Source organism: Ursus americanus, chromosome 14, assembly GCF_024610735.1.
Source record: "Ursus americanus isolate L20-20 chromosome 14, mUrsAme1.1.p, whole genome shotgun sequence".
NCBI classification, from domain to species: domain Eukaryota; kingdom Metazoa; phylum Chordata; class Mammalia; order Carnivora; family Ursidae; genus Ursus; species Ursus americanus.
In genome coordinates, this window is record NC_142140.1 from 15,023,237 (window position 1) to 15,046,154 (window position 22,918).

The 22,918-nt window shown below is 38.2% G+C and overlaps 1 protein-coding gene across 6 annotated transcripts in view; it reads right to left on the bottom strand.

Annotated features, from left to right (window-relative positions):
• Positions 1 to 22,562, bottom strand: part of CNTN4 (contactin 4) — an 877,388-nt gene extending 854,826 nt beyond the window's left edge. For all 6 annotated transcript variants that reach the window (XM_087866847.1, XM_087866849.1, XM_087866848.1 and 3 more), the window contains exon 1: positions 22,358 to 22,562. The gene's annotated coding sequence lies outside the window, so the exon portion shown is untranslated. The remainder of the gene's footprint in view (positions 1 to 22,357) is intronic.
• Between the last annotated feature and the right edge of the window lie 356 nt (positions 22,563 to 22,918).

A 22,918-nucleotide genomic window follows, 5' to 3' on the forward strand; every position in this document is an offset into this window, starting at 1 on the left:
AAAGAATCCTCTATTTACCAAGCCATTATTACCTAAAAATGCCCCATTTTAACAACATTCCAAGATTACTTTAATGGCATGGTTAACGGGAGTGAGAAAATAAGTGTGAGTGCAATTTGATACTGACATTTTTCTCATTACTATACTGTTCATACTTCTTGGATAATTCCTTCTCCTCTCCCTTACTACCTCACCTCTCCAAAATCTTTCATTGGGCAGGACATTTTACCTGACTTCTTCTGGCACATTCTGAGACAGGATATGTTGCCTAATATTGTAAGTGACCTCCCTCTAAGCTTCATTCTATGTGCAAGCCTTGCCACAGGGAGATTCCTCTTGCTTTTCATGCTTTGATAGTCTAGACTTTGTCTTCTGGCTTGTCTTTACAGAATTGTTAGAAGTTTTCCTGGATTCTTGGTTTTGGCCAGCCCACAACTTAAAGTCTTTTCATTTGTTTATATATTTAAAAATTCACCAGGGCCTAATCAAGAAGAATTAATCTGGCCATGTACCTTCTTCGGCACTCTCAATTGCTATTCATTTCACTTTTACTTGGAGACAGAGTCAGGATGATGTCAAGTTGCCTGGTGATCCCAAATGTAGTTTTGATGTGTTAAGTGGTGCAGGACAAGAGCTATAAATCTGAAACTCCACCACTCGCCCCCTAGCCCCAAAACACAAAGTAAATTTCTAAGAAAACCTCCAGTAATAAATCATCATATGTCAGCGACTAATTACAGTCATTGCAGTGCTAGAAAATTACAGCATCTCAATAAATCTTGTGAGATGTCATTTCAAAAACAGGTTGTGGGTGGTGTGAGGGGACATAGCACTGCTGGATTCGGTACAAGAAGACATATCTGACCATCCCTCTAAGCAGTGGTGACACAGTAGCTGGATCAACCAAGAAAGGGACCCTTTAGCCAAAGCACTATTTAAAACTGCTTGGATACTGGTCAGAAAGGACCCCTTTAACGCATAAAGATTAGTAAATCTATGTGATTCTGAATGGTCAATTGTAATGATGCAAAATAAAAGAGGAAACACTCATGAAAGCAGGTCTAGCTATGTCACAACAGTCAACCATGACCTTGTACAAGAATGCCTAATATAAGCTGCATTGCCTGGGTATGTGATCACTTGGAGGCTTTGTGAAAATCACTAATGTTGACAGATTATGGAACGAACTTCTGCTAATCACCAGGGGCTACTGAATCAATTCCAAAGTTATGAAGACATTGTTTGGAGAATGTAAATTGTGATCATTTCTTTGGAGGGCAATCTGGAAATAACTATAAATGTCAAAAACGCAAAATGCACTACTTTTGGACTGACGAATTCCAATTCCTCTTTCCAGAATTTATTCTACAGATATATTCACATATGTCTACAAAACTAATGTTTTTACTAACAAAGGCCTGTAAAGAACATAAATAATGATGAGCAGAGGTCTAGTATTATGACCTTGGTACAAGGGAATATACATTCCAAGTAGTCATTGGCAAGCAAGAGATAGCTATGTGTAGAATAATGGGGACTGATATCTAAGATTCATCTTTAAGTGAAGAAAGGTATTCCATGTCATCGTTTTTATAGATATTCAGATTTTTCTTTCAATTAAAGAAATAACATACACAGCTCATCTATAGTAAACATCCCTGGAAAGATAAATAGATAAAAGTAACAATGACTCTAGAGAAAGAGCTATCAGAAGATGATAGAAAGGAAGTTTTGTTTTGACCAAATACCCTTGCATGCTATTAAAATGCCCACTCATAGACACATAACCTCTATGTAAAAATAATTTAAAAATACAAAGGGTTATAAAGGCAAACTGAAATGGAAAGTTCAGACATTATCCAGGGAAATTAAACAACATTAACAGCCAGTCCAAATAAATCAAGGTCCCAGACCCTGCTTTTTCACCATCAGAATTTTTTTTTAAATAATATGGATAATTACCTTAACTCTTCATTTCAACAGTGTAGACAATACAGTTGAATTCTTCAAACTATGAAATGGAATCTCTTCCAAGTTACACATTTGACATTTGCTTAAATTCTTCAGTGAGAGGCTTTTTATATAGCACAAGTTCTAGAGTAACTATTTTACAATTCTACAGGACTGGAGGACAGAGTTAAAATGATATCTTCACCATACCCAATGCCGTAATGACTTCCTGGCATTTGGTAATGACTTGAGAATAAAAAGAAGAAAGACAGGAAGAGAGAAGAGAAGAAGGAAAAGGAAGGGAAGGGGAGGAGAGAAGAAGAGAAAAGAGGAGAGGAGAGGAAAAAAGACAAGACAAAAGAACACAAGAGATAGTCATACTATTAGAATACCAAAGTTGGTAAGCCTAGAGTTTCAAGAAACTTGAGATATTGTGATAGCCTCTCTGAGTACCGAGAGCCTTCCAAACCAACAATATGACTCTATAATTTAAGATCTAGACAAGTATCCATGAGCTAGCCTTAGATAGTAACCTACATTCATGACAGTCATACTCATACTAAAAAAACTACTATCACCTAGATGCCTCATGTATGATTTAAATAGTATGAAAGCTAAACATATTTAAAAACTAGTCAAGTATGAAATCAAGCTTTCTCTATAATACTTTCAAACTTGAATCCACCTAACCTAACTTCACTTTCCCAGTGTTACATTTCCCTACATCATTCTATTCATAGCCTTCACTCCCAACATCCTCCTTCACTCAGCTTAGTCTAAGGCTTTCCTGACCAATGACAACTTCATCATTTACACATAACAACTTAAGTTATGAATCAACCTCTTCCTTGCCTACTCTCTCTTTACATGCTATTTTCTTTATCTGGAACTTTCTTCTCTGGTTGTTTGTAGCACTAGCGTGTTCTCAAGTTTCAGTCTCAAAATTCACATTCACCAAAAATCCTTTAATTCACTACACCATCTAAGATAGATACTTATGACATTATTCTCCATCTTAGCACCCTCATCTCCTACAGAACACTTTTTTCCGTTAATAATTATTTTTTACTTTAAGTATTTATTAACCTTTTTTTTTCTTTTCTTTTTCTTTTTTTTTTTTTTTTTTTTTACAGTCTCCCCTACCAGACTCTAAGCTCCATGAAGGCAGGATCTATTTTTGGCATTTTTTAAAAAGATTTTATTCATTTATTTAACAGAGAGAGAGACAGCCAGCGAGAGAGGGAACACAAGCAGGGGGAATGCGAGAGGAAGAAGCAGGCTCCCAGAGGAGCATGGAGCCCGATGTGGGGCTTGATCCCAGCACTCTAGAATCATGCCCTGAGTCAAAGGCAGACTCTTAACGACTGAGCCACCCAGGTGCCCCTATTTTTGGCATTTTTCTTTTCTATACCCATGGGACCTAATGTGGCCCTAGCACTTAGAAGTACCCATGATAGGTTCCATGGATGAATGAAATTAATTCTAAAAGGACAGTCCACTCATATTTTTCTAAATTATCCCACTTTGACAAGAAGACCAAAGCCATCTGAAAACCTTTAATACCACAAATTTGTAGGGAGCAATAAATTCCATTCTGAACTTTCTATGCTCCCATTGACTCTATATGGCATTTATGAAATCGCCCAATTTATGGGAAAATATCACCAGTGTTGGAGATAGCAGAATCCAATGCCATCTACTGCTCCTCATTCTGCAAAAATATGATGACAACTCTATGGACAAGGACATCCAAGTAAAATCCTTTGAAAAACTATGGGAGAACCTTCTTGAAACAGAGAGAATCTTCAGGTAGTAGTTAGGGTTTTCCAGAGAAACAGATTAATAGTGTGTGTGTGTGTGTGTGTGTGTGTGTGTGTGTATGAGAGAGAGAGAGAGAGAGAGAGAGAGAGTGCATGTGTGTGTGCGTGCATGTGAGAGAGACAGACAGAGAGATATTTATTTTAAGAATTTGGCTCATATAATGGTGGAAGCTGTTAAGTACAAAATCTGTAGACTAGGCAGGAGACCTACAGGCAGGAGACACAGGGAAGAGCTGTTATTGCAGCCTGAGTTCAAAAGCAGTCTGCTGGAAGAATTCCCTCTTCCTTGGGGAGGGTCAGTGTTATTCTTAAGGCCTTCATCTGCATGCATGAGGCCCACCCATATTATGATCTGCTTTATGCAGAGTCTCCTGATTTAAATGTTAATCTTATCTTAAAAAAAAAAAAAAAGGAAACCTTCAAAGTATCATCCAGACGTGTTTGACCAAATATATGGACAGTGGTCTAGCCAAGTTGACACATAAGATTAGCCACTATACTTTATTAAGAAGATCCCACATTATCACTAATATTTACTCAATTTATCTTCTCTGGCAAAATGAAAGACATACAACTGAAAACCTTTTATAAATGTCATCACAAGATATAAAGGCATGTACTTTGAAAATGAAACATCATTTTCTGAGTGACTAATAAGCATGCATTTGAACCCATACATAAATCCACCGAGTTTTAGTGCCAATAGTCAAAATCATTCTTTTCCCTTTGTTTAAATTTATAGCCAGAATAACAAAAATCTATCAAACTCAGTATTTTCTAGAAGCTTAGCAATACTTGGAAGCCTATCTTTATGAAAAATATATTTATACAGTGAATTTTGAGTATTCATATACATTCAGAATAATTAATATAACATATAATTTATATACGCAAATAACCAATTTACTATAACTACAAAAATTCTGTTTACACGCATATGCCAGTGTTTGTTTGAAAATCTTCCTATTTAGAAAGGGTTCTCAACATTTGAAATACCTTCCCAAACCCCTATAATTTATGAAGATTTACCATCCCTGCAATAAAATATAATTCTGAAAGCAATACATATGTGCTGATGTCTTTTAACCATATACTTATCATCAAACATAAAAATCTCTTCCTTAGCCAGGATTCCAAACTGGTTAGAAGCTTTAGGTTACAGACAGGCATACTGGGGATCTCACATCAGTACTGACATTTACTAGTTGCATGATCTGAATCAAGTTAATTAATCTCTCTGACTCTTAGTTTTCTCATCTAGGACCTAGGTGTCATCACAGTACCTAGTTCATAAAACGATCATGAGTTTAAATGAGATAAAATAATAAAAGAGTTTAGCAACTTACCTGGTACATTGTTAAGTATTCAATTAATGTTACTCATTATGATTAAAATTTACTTAGACAACATATATATATATATATATATATATATATATATATATATATATATATATTTCCCCCCCGATGGAGTGTCTCCAGTGATGGGGGGTATTTCTTTTTAAAAGCTGGTTTCTATTATAATCAGAAAAAAAAATATTTGAAAACCTACACCAAAAAATATGGCATGAAACATATATAAATTGAGTAAAACCACCCGATAGATGTGAAACAATAAAAAAACTGGGTGATATGAAACACACACATTAGAACAAAATTTCCTAAACCACATTCCAAAGAAAATTTCACTCTATGTAGTTTAAACCATGTTGCATTTAATAAAATCATCTCAGAAGCTTTTTAAAAATTCCATTACCCAGAACCCACCTTTATTCCAGACCAAGTAAACCAAATGATTTTAATGAGCTGCCAGGGCTGATAGCTACAACCATTCCATGTTTAAGACAGGAATTGTTTCTTAGTTGCCATAGACTGAAAGTTTGCCGAAATTCAAAAACTGAAACCTTATCCCCCATGTGATGATAAATGGAAGTTGGGCCTCTGGGAGATATTTGGCCATGAAGGCAGAGCTCTCATGGATGGCATTAGTGCCTTTATAAAAAAGACCCCAGAGATTACAGTGATGGTTGTTCCTGAACCAGGAAGTGGGGTCTCACTACACACTGAATATGCCAACAATTTGGTCCCAAACTTCCCAGTCTTCAAAACTGTAAGGAATAAACTTCCTTTGTTTATAAGGCACTCAGTCTATGGGACTCTGTTAAAGGAGCCCAAACACTCTACAACATTACTCAAATAAATTTCAGAAACCTGTATTTCACAAAGCACATAAAGATTCTGAGATGTACTAATATAAAAAAAACTGTTTAAAAATCCAGAATTTCCTAAGCTCATTCTCCTAAGAAAAATGTTTGAAGGGAATCTATTTATATCTTGAAGAATTAGTGTTCTGCAGAACATGCTCTAGTTCCCAAACCTGGCTGAACATCAGAATCACATGGGGAGTGTATTCAAAATATAGCTTCCTAAACCTCATCCCCCAGAGACTCTGATTCAATACCTCTAGAGTGGGGCTGCAAATCTTTATGTTCTTCCAAAGTGCCAAGGTTTTTCTCAGGATCGTATTTTGTAGCACTTACCCCAGAGAGTTTATACTCAATCTCATAAACATGGCCCCCTCTTCTACTTCCAAGTTAATGATAGGGAATGGTCTTTATTTCTAACAATAGGCCTCCTGCAATGCCTTGCTTTTAACAGAAAGTCATTAAGAGTTTAGTGATGAATGACTATATATAAAAGAGTATTAGAAGATCACTGGCCTGGGGTACAACCCAACTAACAATGCCAGACCTGAGTTAAACTCAGACACATTCATGCTATAAGGCCACTATAAGACACCCCGGATGAAGACGAAGTCTAACAGTACAAATACCAAGACTTCTAGATCCAGTTAACAAGTTTGCAGGCTAGGCCCAAAAAGCTAAGCTTTGGCCCCCTACTACGATAATAAAGGCTCCAGAAACATCTTTGCAAAAAAGACATTAAGTATCAGCTAGACCAAGATGGGAACTTTCAGCTACACATGTTACGAAATATCAGAAGGTACCAGCTTATGTGAATTATTCAGAGAAGACACAGGCTTAATGAAGAAGCAAGGTGGGGCTGTGGTCGCATGAGACATTAGAATCCCTTTTGAATAATGCCACTTACCCAAACCTGAAAAGAGGAAGGCAGAGAGATTTCAGCCATCTTTCCCTATTCTGCAGAACCCTGGAATCAGAGTACTTACTATAAACTGAGGAAATGCCATAGGCTATTCAAGGGGATGACTTTTCCAATTCCTGGAAAGGCCTCAACTAAAAAGTGATGCACCTTGAAAAGCTAATGTATGTGTCTGTGCTGCACAAGGTCCCAACAGAAAGATAAAGGGATAACATTATAAGGCAGATGGCAAATAAGAAGCATCTCCAAACATATACTGGGAGAACTTCTTTACATTTCTTCAGTAGCAAGCAAGAATAACCAACGCTGAAAACCTAAGGAAAAAAGGACTCTATCAAAAGGATCTGGGCAGATGATGAGACAGAAGAGAGAAACAGGGAACCAAGCATCTCCAAAACTCCCCAGTAGCAGATACCACTGGTGAGTTTAGCCAGGAAAATAATAAACTAAAAATAAGTAAATAAATAAACCTTCCTATTTCTTCATCCGGCATTACTGAGCTCAAGATTCCACATGAGGAGAGAGAGTCTGATAATCCAAACATCCAGAGGTGCAGGTCACATGCCTGCACATTTGGTATACTGAGGCAGAGGAAGGGCCTGGCTAAGAAAGTCACCAGAAAAACTTCCTCCTCCACTTCCTAGTGGGGGGTGGGCTTGGGATTTATCGACCAATAAGACCATGAATACTGAAAGCAATTTTGCTGTTGAGAAGGTGAACTTGTTCCTGTGAATTAAGAGAAAAAAATGTCCACTACACTATCAATGGTTATTACTTCAATGTTGTCAAACAGCATTAATTTCTCTTCAACAACGTCTTACGACAGCAAATGCTATTAGCAAAGGAATACATCTCAGTCACTGAAGAAAGATATGAAATGAAGCCAGAAAATATGGTGGATAAGCAAATGGGCCCTGAACACCTTGCCATGTAAACCTCTGACATTTCAAATAAAAAAGGATTTAAATTTAAAAAAAAAAGAATGTCTTATACTTAATTGAAATTGTCCATTTGGTAACCTACAGCCATGAGACAATTATTTTCATACTGCAATATAAAATCACTTAATTACCTGTGAGATGCATTTTTTTTCATCATATGCATAAGAACTTTTGTTGTTTGCTCATTTTCTGAGTTTTCTAATTTAAGCCCCAAATCACTTATTAATCCCTATGCATACTGAATTTAAATATGAAATACATTAAACAAGTATAAATATTTCATATAAATAAAATGAAAATGCAGTTTTGTACCCAGTTTACTGTTATCCTACATAATTAACATGAACCAGAATAGGAAATAAGAACTAATCATATCCTTGCATAATCACGCAGGGATACATCTAAAAGCCTAGACAAGTTACGGATACCACTTTACATCCCACGCCAACCAAACACATCATTCAGATCTCACATTGAATTCAGATGGATCTTTCAAATTTAACAATCTGATGTCATCCCGGCCCTTTAAAATCTTATAATGTCTCTCTATGGTCTAAAGGATATGGCCCAATTTTCTCTTATCCCCCAAGTTGTCTCACATGCTACAGACGCTACTTCACGCGATTCTATGATACACAAATTACTATCACAACTAATGCACTTGTCCTCTGCCCAATTCTTGGGGCATCATTCTCATTCTAGCCTATGAAATTGTATAATGCAAGGACTCTGTTGCCATACTCCCACATCCCTAAGGTCCATTGTTACCCAGCTCTTTGTCATTCTCTGAAGACACTATTTTCCCTCATGATCCATAACACTGTGCACACTATATCTCTTTCTTAAGTGTTCTTTCCAAACCCAACATGCAAATACTATCCACCTTTCTACTTTATCTCAATTATCAATTCTTCCCCGTAATCTCTATGTAACCGGCACCGTAATATCCCATATCATGCTGTAATTTGAATTTTCATACTAAACAAAAAGCTTCTTGAAAGCATATTTAACATGTCTTTACACACACACACACACACACACACACACACACACACACGAAGTTTATCCTTAAAACTGGATATGCAGAAATTCACTAAAGGCTCATCAATTACACTGATGGTAAAATGGTAGATATTGTACTCGAGGTTCCTAATCTCAGCATAAGCAAGAATGGCTTGAGATACTCCACCACTAAGGGCTTCAAAAAAAACATGATGAGAACATATTCCTAAGAAATGAAAAAGCTTCCATACAATGATTTCATTGTCTATCTCATTCATGTTGACCATATGCTACCAGAATTTCTGAATGTGTGTGTGTGTGTGTGTGTGCGCGCGCGCGAGATATCTACCCTACTACGTTCTGACCATCCTTTGGACAAACTTCACTGTACCTATCTTTATTCCTGTAGTATTGGGTCCTTAATATATAATTAAGTATGTTGAGTATATACTTCACACTTAGGCCCAGTAGCAGGTAACCAGTTAGTTTAGTTAGTTAAGAATATGATGTAAATCAATGCCTATCAATCTTTAATATGAATACACCTGCTAAAATGAAGATCCTGATACAGTAAGTCAGAATGGCAACCAAAGTTTTGCATTTCTCACAAGTTCCCAGGAAATGCCTATCTATGGAGTATAATGGTTATCAAGGTCTTGGGCAAACTTCCTCTATGAATGATATTCCATTCTGAACTACAGACACTATACTTAGACTGTATACATAGGCCCTGCTAGAATGGATGTTCTTAGTCAATGAGATATCAAGGATCAGTACAAAACTCAATCGATGGACAATTCATTATATCATTTTTAGATATAAGGAAACAGCCCCTACTCCCTTAACTTACTCAGAGAGGTGATTCTAGTAATTGGGGATGGTGTAATCCATCAATGTAAAGATGTTTCTATAGTTCTTTCTAACATCTGAAAGCCTAAGAAGGCAGAAATGGCAGGATTTCCACCATCTTTTCCATTCCAAGTGTATTCTTTAGGACTTTCACAAATAGTTGGTCTGGTGCTCTGAAGAATCACTTAAAAACTATAGCACATAGTGCATTTTGGGAATAACCTAATGACAGAAAATACTAGGGCATTAACGATTAGAAGCCTGCAGTCAGGCTAATTTCCATAGCAAAGCCACAACTTAGATTCTACAGGATATAAGTAACGGATGGAAATCTGTCAAGGAATTAAGATTCTGACGTGAATTAGTTTAGTAGATAGCAGGGAGAAAATGAAAATCACAATGGAAACCAGTAAATAAGTTCTTATTTGTATGTGTTTAAAAAAAATAGAAATAAACATAAAAGTAAGAAATCTAAGTAATAATAGGTTAATGATTAATTATAAATAAAACAATATAAAAGTATTATTTGAATTCCATAAATCACACACTAAACAATATACAAGAAGGAAGTAGAGAAACCTTCAAAACAAACCTACTAAGAATATTTCATTCCTTAAAGGTTATACAAATAGGAAGTAAAATAACAGTAACTTATTTCTCTGCAAATAAGTAAAACTCCTTCATTGCAGGCATATTAATAATACACCAGTCATTATGTTACATTTGCTAAGTTTTGAAATACAAAGCACCCATAAAGAAGCTGCTATTCTCCAGAAGAAACAGAAATTCATTTCTCAGTAATGTCACTATTGTAAATAAAAAAAAATGTGTAAATCTTTTGAAAAATTTCAATCATATTTGACTGAAAGCAACTTGAAACAATTTTATATTTCTACTCTATCACATGTCAGCATTTCCTTTTGCAACATGGCAAGATAGACTATAGCTGAAGTAAAAAGAATACAGATGAGAGAGAGCCTACTGGGTAATTCATTCTTTTTAATAAACAAGACTCTTAACCATAGCCAAAACCATTTCTCCAAAATGAAATTTCAAATAGTGCTAATCACATTTCAGTTCTGATACACTGGCTCTCTATAATAGTCAACCATAAAACAACACAGTATGGAAATGTTGCGTTCCTCTGTCTCTACACAGCCAAAAGAGATCACAATATCCATCCATAGATAAAGACACAGGAAAAAAACATAAATCACTTTACTGAGTATTTTAAAAGAATGACATTTCAAGTTCATAAATTATAACTTTTATCTGTTTCATCAACATAGGTATCATATTGAATAAATGTATAAAAAAATAGGATCATAATAATGAACTTGGCATTTTAAGGGATGGTCTAATTATGTGCCTGGCACTAGGCTATGTGTATATATGATTAATTCATTTTAGTCTTCACAACCCTGCAACAATATCCCTATTATACAGGTGGGAAAATAAAGCTGGGAGAGGTTATATAACTAACACTAATATTTCAATCATCAAATCATTCCAAATTATCAAGTATGCCTGTAGCCTCTCTTTTACATCGTATAAAATAGTGTATTCCCTCTGCAGAGACGGAATCCTAACCTAAAACACAGAATTCATCATTTTGGGATGCACATTATATTATGTTCCTTTTCTTAAGAGTTAACCTTAATAGGGCACCTGGCTGGCTCAATCGGTGGAGTGTGCAACTCTTGATTTGGGGATTGTGAGTCCAAGCCCTGTGGTGGATATAGGGATCACTTAAAAACAAAATCTTAAAAAACAACAAAACAAGAGTTAACCTTAATATACTGATTTAAGGAGCTACATTATAAGAAAATTACTAAAATTTATAAAAGTTTATTAATTCAGAAGAACAGAAGACTGCTGCTCTACATAACAGTAACATTTTAAAAACAGTGTTGATTACAGTTATAGCTCAGAATATAAACTACAATATACTGGTAAACTGTTATTAATAAAAGTGAGTAGAGTTACTGGAACTATGAATTCATGATAACTCCATGTTAAATAGTGCATATACACATGTTACCACCACTTTAATAATATCTAGAATTATTGCAGTGTCTCGAATTCTGACCATTAGGTTCCTAAAAGAAAATGAAAGGGATAAAGAAAGGGGGGGTAAACAGAAGGGGGAATGAAGCATGAGAGACTATGGACTCTGAGAAACCAACTGAGGGCTTCAGAGGGGAGGGGGGTGGAGGAATGGGATAGGCTGGTGATGGGAAGTAAGGAGGCACGTATTGCATGGTGCACTGGGTGTTATACGCAACTAATGAATCATCGAACTTTACATCAAAAACCAGGGATGTACTGTATGGTGACTAACATAATAAAAAAATATTATTATAATAAAAAAATGAAGGGGAAACACTAGGAATTTTAAGCAAGAATCTACTAACTGGTGAATGAAACCTAGAAATGTGCTAAAGAAAATGAAAGGGAACGACTTCGTACAGTAAAGACAATGTGCTCAGAGTACAGACTTTTGAACGAAGTTTATTGTTCTGCAGGTAAGATAGCCAACGTTCCTATAACACAGGAATCTTCACTGTATGTGATTCTGCTGCAAAGCATATCACCAAAACGTGTGACAATGTTATCAAAGCAGGTAATTTTCTATTTCTACTGGACTGCAGTTAACACTTTACCTCTCTCAGTTCCTCAGTCAGGATGTAGGAAAAGGTGAAACTGAGAACAGAGAAAATGTGAAACACCCATACTATTCTCTCACCAAAAGAAAAGTCTGTTGGGGTCCAGAGGGGTTGGGGGGTGTGGATAAGGAGAAAAAATGAAAAGGCCCTTCAGAGCCTCTTTCAGAATCTACTCAAACTATTAAATCTACTTTGAATGGCTTGTATACGTCATTATTCTAGTTCACAGGAAGAAACAGCAAATAGAAATGGCTAGTTCACTAAAGCGTGAATCAAATATGACCATCAACAGGCATCAGAAAGCAGACAGAGGTATCAACATCTCCGCTGCACTTGATGGGATCCTGTTACACAGTCGAGTATAACATTAAGGATTTCAACAAATATATAAAGCATCCATGTGCTGTATAAATTGCAAAGATTACAGTATAAGGCTAATTTGCTTAGTGCTTAGAATGTGCCATGAACACTGTACTACTCTTAAACAGTTATCAGTTAATGTTCACAGCATCTCTGTAAGATAGGCACATTCAACTTCACAGAATTTTTTTTTTAAGATTTTATTTTATTTATTTGACAGAGACAGCCAGCAAGAGACGGAACACAGCAGGGGGAGTGGGAGAGGAAGAAGCAGGCTCCCAGCGGAGGAGCCTGATGTGGGGCTCGATCCCAGAACGCTGGGATCACGCCCTGAGCCAAAGGCAGACGCTTAACGACTGCGCCACCCAGGTGCCCCTCAACTTCACAGATTTTAAAAACTGCCTTAGGAAGGGCTAAGAACATGTTCAAGATCACACAGCTGGGAAGTGACAGAACAAATCTAGTTCTGTCTGAATCAAAGGCCCATGTTCTAAACTACTATTATATGTTCATCATGGTGATCCTGTGTCATCAAGAAGTAAGTCATATTACCTGTTTAAAAGGTAAAGTAATATTTTTACACAGATTCCCATTAAAAAAAACTACTGTTAAAGAAAAACTTCTATTTATAATTACTTAGTTCCAAGAATTCTAGATAACCATGTTTGTATTATAATTTTTACTAGGAATTCGAGGTGTGACCTGGGCTCCTGGGTGGCTTACTGAGTTAAGTGGCCGACTCTTGATTTCGGCTCAGGTCATGATCTTGGGTTCATGAGATCTTGGAGCCCCACTTTGGGCTCTGTGCACAGCAGGGAGTCAGCCTGAGATTCTCTCTCCCTCTCCCTCTGCCCCTATCCCTCCACTCTCTCTCTCACTCTGTCTCTCTCTCTCAAATAAATAAATAAATCTTTAAACAAAAATAAAAAAAAAAGAAATGTGACCTAGGTAAACATTTTCTTTTTAAGGATGTCATTACCTAATTAAATGCAGTAAAAGTAGTCCTTGGACTTGTAATTAATTCGCTAATCTGTGAGAAGTCTAGAATCAATAGCTAGCTAACAGCTAATCAAATGAGTCACTAAAGGCAAAAAATATTCATATTTATATTTCATAATTGAAAAGCAATCATAATACAGATGATAATACAAATTTGTACAACTGAAAATGATGGCAATGTTCCTAGAATCAAGCCTCATAAAACATATTTGAGGATTTGAGTCATGTCATTATTTTTTTCACTTTCCTTCTCCTCCAAACTGGACCTAGCTCAGTATAAGCACACTTGTAACACCTGTCCTCACTGGAAATTTCCATAACAAACCTAAAAGGCATAGGCAACATGAATTATCAAGGCTTCTATTATGACAATTGTGCAAGGCACAAATTTTTACATACAAAAGTTCAACTCAAAAGTGGAGAGTATATTTTACTATGGTATAAACAAAAGAGACTTCTGTATGCATTTTTTTAAAACCTCAAGATCATTATGGAATCATAGTGCTTCTGCTATCCTAACCCTCATTTTCTCATGAACCAAACTCCCTTCCCAGAAATGCACCACTTTTATTGAATTAATAGTGATAAATGCATATTTTAAGTGTTATGAGCTGAAATTGACCCTGTCCAAATATGGAAAATATTTTCTCTTTCCAAACCATGAAAACTGCTGACTCTGGCTTTATATAACCCAGAAAAAATAAAACCTTGTCTAAAAAGAAACTAATCTCACAGCCAATTCCTGCTTTTTTAAGTTTTAAATACCGAAAAAGTCTTTCTCAAATATTTCCTAATTACTCTCACTGACTTGTTTGCTCCACAAACTCTTGGTAACATCATTAATGCTCCATGAACATGTATTTTCTAAGCTTAATTGTATCTTTGGTGTCTACCATATTTTAGGCAAGAGATAGCCATATATGAATATCATTAATCAATTAAAATCTGTTTATGGGAAGCTTACTAGGATTTAGGCACTGAACTAGTACTTGCAAGCTGTATTACACATAATCTTCATAAAACTCCTGTGCCTTTAGGTACTATCCAAATTCTAAAATTTGTCCATCAACGAACTAAGTGATTTAGCTTATTATGTCTTTTAATTATCTGAACAGCCCTACAAAATGCATATCATCCCATTATACAGCTAATGAAACTGAAACCTAGAAAAGGTAGGTAACTGCTATGACACAATTACATAGATAGTGCAAAATGGATTTAGGACTAATGAGAAATCTGTCTGACTCCAAAGCCTTATCCACTGTCTCAAGGAACTCTCAGGGTACTGAATGACACACAAAATAACATTACAATGTACTAGGTAGGGCAATGAATGTCCCAATTTGCACAGGACTTTACTGGTTTTAACAATGAATGTCCAACAACCTAGGAACCCCTCAGTCTTGGGAAAACTAGGAGGGTTGATCATCTTCATGATAGGTGTCATATCGGCAGCATGGGAAAAAAAAAATACAATAGGAGTCCATACAGAAGAGGCTAAAATTATGCCTTAACAATATTGAAAGAGGATTAACAGAGTGGCAATTGAGTTGAGCATTATGCAAACTGTATAAACATGGTGAAGAAAGATGACAAGAGTAGACCACACACAAAGGCAATGAAAACAAAGGCATGCAAAAAATCACTTGGCAGGTTCCAGGGTGGGCACCCAGACTGCAGACCTGAAAGGGGAAAACAACAGGGAAGTGTAAATGGAAAGGAAAACATCATCTACGAGGGACCAAAGTAAATCTTATAATAGAAAATTAAGCATGAGGGTGTCGTTTTAACTTCCACTTCCCTCCATAGCTCTACAGAGATAGGCTCTGAAGAAATGAGAGCTTTCACTTTATGATTTAGTGATGCTATATGTGCCTTGGTAGGGGGATGCCAAGTGATTCCTGACTGGGAGTCTGACTTACAACAAGCAGCAGACTCACTGGGAGTCTGCTCACTTCTCTACAGTCATTCTCACCGTGCCCCATGTCCTTTCTAGAAACAATTACTGTGGATAGGGAGAGCCAATACTCTTTCTTAAGTAGCAGAGTATGTTTCAATCCTTAATTAGGAAATAGAGTTTCACCCAGACCATACGACTAAGAATGGGATAGAACCAGATGATGGAATACTCTTGAGCATTAAAAAGAAATGAGAAAGAGGGAGATATGAGTAGGCAGAATACAGAGAATTGTTAGAGCAATGAAAATACTCTGTATGATATTATAATGAAGGACATATGTCATCATACAGGTATTTGTCCAAACCCATAGAAGTATAACACCAACAGTGAATTTTAAGGTAAACTATGAACTTAGGGGAATTATGATATGTCAATGTAGGTTCATCCTGGGTAAAATAAGTACCACTCTGGTGAGTGATGCTGATAATGTCTGGGAAGAAGAGTATATGGAGAATCTCTGTACCACCCTCCAAATTTTGTTGTAAATCTGAAACTGCTCTTAAAAAATAAGATCAAAAACTAATGATGTACTATATGTATAAATTTAAAAAAATAAGGTCTTAAGGGGTGCCTGGGTGCCTCACTTGGTTAAGCATCCAACTCTCGGTTTAGGTTCAGGTCATGATCTCAGGGTTGTGAGATCAAGCCCCACTTCAGAATCTGCACTCAGGGCAGAGTCTGCTGGAGATTCTCTCTCTTTTCCTCTCCCTCCCCCTCTGCTCCCCACCCCCAATAAAAGAAATAAATAAATAAAGTCCTAAAACAAACAGTAGAATGGGATAGTAACAAAGGCCAACATTAAAAGGAAGAAAGGGAATAGGCATTTACCAGGCAAATAACCTACACACACACACACACACACACACACACACACACACACACACACCACACACACATACTCCTTTCTCTATACCTAGAGAGAGGAAAATAAGAGAACTGGCTGGCAATCTCGCATTCCTTTATTAGAAATCTGCAACTGACCATTTATTGAAAAATCTGCTATACCTGTTTTCTGGGCACTCAGTGTGACTCCATTTCTTAGCTTCCCTTACAGAGAGGAAATGGCCAAGTAAGAGAGTTCTGCCCAATGGAAAGTGGGCAGAAGCCATGATAACCACTCCCAGTGTGGGCCTATAAAAAACTCCTGTGAAACTTGTCAGGACATTTCTCTCCTCACACCCCATATACCTTGTCTGAACAAGGAGGACCCTAGGGACTTAGGAGAAAATGAAGCTAGGAGAGGGTAAGGAACCTGATTTCTCAAATGACCCCATGGGAATCCATTCAATCAGGAACTATGCTGTGGTATTGAACTACCCCACATGAGCAAGAAGTAGGAAGCATTTTAAGTCACTGAAAATTTAGAGTTTACCTGTCACAGCAGCTAGAGTTAGCTTTTCATTAGGTCTTGTGGGACTCTGCTCACTGGGAGTCTGAAAATATGATAGTAAGCAAGTTTAAACCTCTCTGTCCTTCTATCCCATTAAGTCATAAAAAGGGACTTACACACACACACACACACACACACACACACACACACACACACACATAAATGGCATGGGTGTGAGGAAATTTGGAAGCAAGGTAAATTTAGGAAAAAAATAAAGGCTATTTCTTAAAACAAAAGGTTCAGGGAAAGTTAGGAGAAAATGAACAGGGTCTCTGAGAAAGAGGTGACTGATAAGCATACAAGTATATCTGCCCACCTACATGGTAAGAACATATGTGTTATTAATTAATTGGGAAGATGAAACAATTACATACTGAACAAGAAGAAAAAAATGACTTAAAATACTGGGAAATGAATTGTGTTGGCAAAAAAGTACACTCTCACTATTAACCACCTAACATTTCTACTGCAGCTGTTTGGAGCCAAAACTGTTTAAGAGGTATTTTTACAAAGGACAAATACACAGGAAAGGTGAGATGAGGCAGATTCTCTAATATAAGTGGGACAAGATAACAGGATCAGACCAAAAGGGATCATTTTCTTTTCCAGGATGCTAGGATTATTGGCAGAAGTCCCTTTAGTCATGCAGTAAATACTCAAAAAAGTTTTGTAAGGCTGAAAGAACAAGAGAAGAGTTTTCTTTCTTGGGAGCTGGGGATGTTGATGAAAAACAATGCTTTGGATCAAAAGGAAGATTAGAGAAGATTTTAGCTGTGAATTTGCCAGAAAGAATATTTGCTTAGGCTAAGAAGTGAACAGGAATGTATCATTATATACTGCAGCATAAAAATGGCAGCCAAGGATTCCCACAATGAAAGACTAAGAGAAAGGCTATAATTCAGGGCATAGACTCTATAATTTGTTTATCAGAAGTGAAAAAGCATTGTAGTGGAGATTCTTACTTTAAATACCTGATCCAAGTAAGTATTCAAGATAAACCTGTACCATATCTAATTATACTCCATTATATTTTAGATTAGATATAATCTGTTTTTCTTCTTTGGTATTTTTTAATTCTCCTCCAACTTTTTTACACAGACAAAAGGAAAAAGTGGTCCAATGGCTACAATAAGAAAAGCATTAAGGCAAGAATAAACAAGTAGTATAATGAAGCTGTTAAGAAAATCAACTCTAGAGACAGAGAACTGGTTCAAATCCCAGCTCTGCCACTTACTGGCTATGTTGAGCAAATGATTTAATTTCTCTAAGCCAAGTTTTCCTTATTTATGCAACATAGACAATACCTATTGAGGAGGGCAAAGTGCTTAGAAAAGTATTTCCTTATAACTGTCCTGATTTTTTTCTGCCAGGAAAACCAGGGGTTGGGGGAAGGAAAGGTAAGTAACATTTATTGAAAATGGAGGCAATATCACAAAGAGTAAGAGAGTGTCAGAAATGCTGGTTGTTCCCCCAACTATTTCTTCTCTTTCCTGGAAACACAGCTATGCTACATTCCCCACCCTCTCTTATAGAAGACCCATCTATATACAACTGAGTTCTGATCAATGGAATGAAAGCAAAAGTGTTATGTATGATTTGCAAGTCTGAGCAATTAACATTCTCCAAGTCTTTTTCCTTCCAATGCCTTGATGCATGCAGATGAGCATGGTGACCCTGCTGAAGAAGACAGAGGTCTTGGAGGAATGCTGCCAGGATCATCCAATTGGGAACTTAACATGAATGAGAATATTTCATGTTTGAAGAAGTACACTTTTTGGATTCATTTGTTACAGCTGTTAACCCGCCTAAATTAAGAGAGGAAAGCTCTATACCTGTACTCTCATGTTTAATCCCTACCGTGACGCCTTAAAACAAATGTTATCCCAATTTTACAGCTAGGGAAACTGAGACTCAAAAAAGTTACGGAACTATCTTGTCCAATATCATGAATGTAGGAAGTGGTAGAGTCACATTCAGATTAATCTGCTGCAAGGTTTTTGATCTTTCCACCCTCCATACAATACTGCAACATGGAAAATGTCTTTTTTTTTCCTCACTCTTCCTGGTTTCCTCACTTTTTAACCACTGGAACTTCAGTCTTTAGGTTAAAACTTCACTTTTTTTCCCTCTGTATATCTACGTTGGGAGATCCAGGATGACTCCTATATCACATTCATCTCTTCTGCCTCATTCTGTCCACATATGTGTTCATGACCAGGAAACAGTGCTCTTAACCCATCTATTACAGGAGACACAGATTTCTTTTTCTTTCTTTCTTTCTTTCTTTTCTTTCTTTTTTTTTTTTTTTTTTTTTTGAGACACGGATTTCCAGCAGCTTTCCAACTGGCTGTCATATCAAAGATGGTGAGTGGCAAAGCCAGAGGTAAGAAAATAAAGGTAAAAACTTCCCAAATTATCAGTGATTTCCAAAGTGGGGTATACACCCAAGGGGCAATGCAAAGCAAATCACTGGAATCCATAAAAATATTAGAACTTCTGTTTCATATTTTTAGCTTTATTTATCCTTTAGCTTTTTGCCGTATATATTTTATAAGTAGTAATATCGACATAGTAGTATATATGTATAACATTAATAAATTTTAGTGAGTATGGCCAAATTTTCTTCTGATAGTATATAACAGAAAAAAATAAATAAAGACTAATAAGTCTAGGTAATAAATCTGGTCTTCCTCACCAGACTTAAGATACTGTGTTATGGAAAAATGAAAGCAACAAAACTTAACCACATCCGTGTATACAGACATCTCCCTGCTTTCCATATGAAACAGACTAATTCAATTAAAATCAAATAAAAGCATGCTTTCACAAAAGATTAAATTCTTTAAATAAAAACCAAGATTAAAACTAATGTATATTATATCTATGTCTTCGAATATAACAAAGAAGAACCCAACAAGTTAAACTTGGCAGAAAAATTGGAACTATAAAGGGGAGTTTTCTGCTGAGAAGCTTAATTATTCAGGTTACCTTTATTTTTTGAGAAATAAATTGAAGTAACAGATGTCCTGTGTACCTTTCAGAAGAAAACTTCTAGCCAAAAGATTTAGTGCTTAGAGGGAAAATAATTAGAAGACCTAATTCTGAATAATAAAAAGAAAGAGAACTAAGTAAAATAAATGGATGATAAAAAAGCTAACATTATTTGAAAGGCTTTTTCTCTATTTACTGTTAATGTCCCACCAATATGAAATGACTATGGAAAGAGAAAAGAAATGCTGAGCTGACTCAAGGAGACAAAGTCTCCCAAGTTAAAGGAACTAAACACTGTTTTCATAAAGGCTGCCAAAAAGAAAATCTGCCTCTGCTGAAATTTCGATATGGCTCTGACCTGCACCCTTAAACAACAGGTCTTTTCTCTTATTAGTCTAAGTCCCTAATTTAAAAAGGTTAGTTTTTTCATGCTCGCCTCCAACCTGACAGGGTCCACACTGAAAAATAATGAGGTTTATCATCATGATCCCTTCTTATCAATCCAGAGCAGCTGAAGTTGGTTTAAACAAACAAAAAAAAATCAATAGCATTTTATAACGTGGCAACGATATTCCCATGGAACTTGTTTTTGATTCTTCGCAATCTAACACTCCCACAACTCATTGTGGAGATTCACATAAGTCTTAAATGAAATCAAGATGAAGACAGCAAGAATAAAGTTATGGGTGAAATGTGAATTTTCTCATAAATGCCACAAAAATCACCTCGAGGTGTCTGTCTCTATGACACAATATTCTTTTTCACCCACTTGGGTAGAGACAGAGAGAACAAACTTGCTAATGGGCCCGAATTTAAATGCTTCTGTGGGGACCTGCCTGCTGGAAATCTACCCCACTCCCTAAAGGACATAAACCTCAAAATACAAAAATAAAAGCACATTCCAAATTATTACTGTAAGTGTCCAAACAAATCAATTATGTGGAATTATTCTTTGAAATATCCAGCTCCCATCAGGGTAAGCTGCAGATGCTCCCCATGCAATTAAAAGACAGTTATTCAGACAAACATGTCCCCGCCCCTATGTTGATTTCAGTAGGAAAACTAAAAAAAGTTCCAGGAGCTTTCCTCCCAGGAGCTCCTCCTTGCAAACAAACCTCCAACACACCCCAAGATCCACCGCCCCACCTCCACGCAGACCACTCACCCAAAGTGATCAGTCACACTGATTCGCCCTACACTACTACCTCCGCAAATCTTTTCGCTACAAATCCGGAGACCCCAGCCAGCAACCAACCTCCTTAGCTTCGCGTTGCGCGAAGCAGCCTCCTTGCTGGGAATCCGCTGTGCTGCAAAATGTTCTCAAGCATCAGACTCCCTGACTGGTTCAGAAAGATTGAGCAGCCCACGTCCTTTTACCCTCACCTCCACACCTTTCATAAATAATAGAATATATACACGAATCACAAAGAGAGAAAATGCAGGCAGGTTTTGAGCCCTCCTTTCCAGGAGAGTGCGGGTTGCTGTCTGCGGGGTGCCGGGCGCACATCTAGTCGATTATTTGGGTCCGAGGAGGAGACAAGGCAGTTGTCTTTGCCATGCAAAAGAAACTGCAAATCCCCCCGAAGTTACTGGAGATTATTATGCCACCCCTACAAGTTCCCTGGGCAGAGCCTGGGTATACCAGGTACGTGTCACAAGAGCGGGGACCTGGATTCGCCGCTGTACCCCCGGCGTTTAGCACGGAGCCTGGCACACAGTGGGCACCACCAAAATCAGTGTCTGTTCCAACAGGGCTCTTTCCACCACCGCTACCGGCTCCTGCTCCCTTAGGTCCTAAATCCCTTCAAACACCAGCCCAAGTTCGCCTTTCTCTACCGTGGGCTCCACAGCTGGGCAATCGGAGCCCCCGGGTATCAACCTCAGAAGGAAACTCTCTCTAGGGTGCACGGAGAGGGGGCAATTGCCTGAACCAGTTGGAGGAGCTGATTTTAACAATTCCTAAAGCATTACGCGCTCTAGGCTGCTTGTTCTGTGGCTGCCTCGCAGCGCAACAAACTTCTTTTCTGACTAAAAATAAGGGTCGCCGTGGGGTGAAGGTGGCGTCGTCGGTGCCCTGCCTCCTCGCGGGTTCAGGGCGCTCAGTTCCAGGGGCGCCAACCCCGCAAGGCTGCCAGGCAGTAGCCCACAGACCCCGTCCAGCCCTGCAGGAGTGGGAACCCCAGGTAGTCCCTTTTCACACCGCAGCTTCCGAGGGCCATGCTCTTTCCCCAAAATCCGAGAGCCGGAGCGCCCGGGGCAGCACGCGCCCCGGCTGGAGCGGACCCTGCCCGCTCGCGCCTCACTTACCTCAGCACCTGAACGCGGCGCCCGCTACAGCCTCCTACCAAACGGCGCCGGCACAGCCCGAGGGTCCCGCTGTAGTGGCGAAAGCTTCCTACTTGCGACCAATCCTGGTGTTGAACCCGGTGCTCTGTCTGGTGCCGCGCTCTCCTCCCTCCCAGCGCTCGCGGCAGCTCAAAAAACCCGGCGCGGCAGAGTTCAGGCAGCCGGCTCCTCAGCCTCGAGGAGGCGGAGACGCGTGGAGAAGAGAGACGCGGGGAGGGTGGGAGCCGGCGCGCCGCCGGGCTGAGCATGCTCAGTGCGCGGCGGGAGGAGGCGCGTGCCTTGATGCTGCACCTGCCCGGCCCTGCCCGGCCCTGCCCCGGAGAGAAGGTCCCCAGCTCCTGCGCGCAAACTGGAGAAGGGTGTCTCACCTGAACCCGAAGCACCCGAAGACAACCCGTTCCGGTGCAGAGGCGTAGAGGATGTGCTGCTTAGCGATGGGGAATATGTAGCAGCGATGCCACCTTCCTTTGCAACCCGAGTACAGAGGCACAAGGAAGCTCGACCTGTGCGGTACCCAAACCT